The sequence below is a fragment of the Protopterus annectens genome, chromosome 4.part1 (assembly GCF_019279795.1).
Source record: "Protopterus annectens isolate FY-2018-M chromosome 4.part1, PAN1.0, whole genome shotgun sequence".
Lineage (NCBI taxonomy): Eukaryota > Metazoa > Chordata > Ceratodontiformes > Protopteridae > Protopterus > Protopterus annectens.
The window spans coordinates 889675950-889678064 of record NC_056734.1 but is presented as its reverse complement, the minus strand read 5'-3'; positions in this window follow the sequence as shown (position 1 = coordinate 889678064).

Below are 2115 nucleotides of genomic sequence, written 5' to 3'. Positions count from 1 at the left end.
GGAATGTGTTATACAGCAGAATAGGAGCCATGATTTCAGCCTATACAGTACTGTTCCCTATCTATAGCTACTTATCTGAAAGGAGCATATACCTTGTATGCATACAACCACCATTCAAACCATCTCAGACTCCATATGCTGGCTCATTACTTTCTCCCAAGAAATGAAAACCACTGTAAAATGATTGAAAATGCTAACTGGCTATCTGAGAAACAATATGCTGACTTTGTACTGGCCTTTCAGCTAAACTTATCAAGAATGAGGCCTCCCTCCCTTTACCCACCAAACCAATCAGGGATGCACCAACATACAGTCTTACAAATCTTATCTGCTCAGGTCTTGTCCTCCAACCTCCACCCCAAACTACACTACAGATAACAAACCATGTCTTTACAGTCCTTGGTACCAAACTGTAAGAATCCCATCTTTTCTTAAAGATCATTCATTTTACCTCTTTTTCTGATCAGAATTAGAAGTACATTATAAGATTGAAGGAAAATGCAACTTCTTTCTCCGGTCTTATAATTTAACTATTTATGTATTTATTTGTTTATTTATTTATTTATTTAAGGTTGATGACTGGAGAAGTCCACTGGGCCTGAAAGAGCCCCTTTTCAGTGGAGGCCCGGGGAGAAAAGCTTCACAGTAATGTAAGCTACATGCCAGATTTTACAAAGTTATAATACAATACAGAAAATTAAACAATTTTAGATTAGATGCACGATATTTGCGGACATAAGTTCTTACAGGATATTAACATTTTAGATTAGATGCATAAAAGTTTGCAGTTTGAAGACACATATAAAGAGGGACAAGGTTAAATACAGAGAATAAACATTACATAATAGTAAGACATTTTGTTATGAGCTCCATTGCAGGTTAAACAATCTTAAACTATATAGCTACTAGGCATTTGTAGGTTAGGAGAACCTTATATATGGAGAAGTAACAGAATGTATATAGAGGAAAGAATAGTTTAATAGTTATTAGGGAGACAATATTAGGTTCTGGTGGGGAAGGGATAGATTTTTGATAGAAAGGAAACCTTATTAGTGGAAATTGGAGAAGATGTCAGTGCAAGGTAGAAAGGGGGGGTTTATGTTGGAGCATGACAGGGGCATTTCCATTTGGAAGATAGATGAGAGAGCAGCTGCAATTTGAAATAAGTATGATTAGATAGGTTGTACAGGGGAGGTGGGAGACAGTTTCCCTTTCTGGCTAAGGAGTAGGAGAGTAGAAGCTGGCCAGCAGGTCATGCTGGTTTGTAGACCTGAAGGAGGTTTTGGTTTGTGGATTGGAGTGGGCAGTTGGGTACGTAGGGTTTTAAGTAGGCAGTGAGGGATGGGCACTTGATAGATTTATAGATGAGTTTGTGCTCAGTGGTGAGTTGTAGGTAACTGAGGTAGATGGGTAGTTCAAGCCAGTTTAGTGTGCGGAGGGAGTGGCAGTGGTGGGATAAGTTTTTTGAGTTGGTTGTAAATTTGGCGACCTTGTGATAGCAGGATTCAAGTTTGGATCTTAAGCCGAGAGGGAAATTGGTGAACAGAGGAGCACCATACATAAGGGAGGGGAGTAGGAAGGTGGATGCTAGTGTTTGGCGGGTAGAGGGGCTGAGGAAGTGGTTGTTCCTATACAGGAGACCTATCTTTTGGTGGGTTTTCTTGATTGAGGAATGGATGTGTGTATCAAATTTAAATTCTTCCTCTATGATGATGCCGAGAAACTGAGTCGTAGTACATGTTTTGCTTAGCATATATATTTTTCTTTTATTGGTATGGATTTTTTATTCACTATCTCAGTGATTATAATGATTGTACATATACATATTTTTTGTTTACACATGTATTTTAATTGTCTACAGTCTATGATCGTCTGTTTTCTTTGGGGTTGATCACTTTAAGAAGGGTGAAATTAATTGATTGTTACAATGTATCGTACCGCTAGTGTTTTATTAAACCGGCAGGAAATTATGGTACTTTGTTTGAGGAAGTTTGGCATAGCCAAACAAAAGCGCTTATTACAACTGTTTTTACACCATTTTGGAATTTTATTTTGGAATTTAATAAAGAAGTTCTTCATCCTGTTCGGATTATTTCTGTTATTTAGGTTTATCAG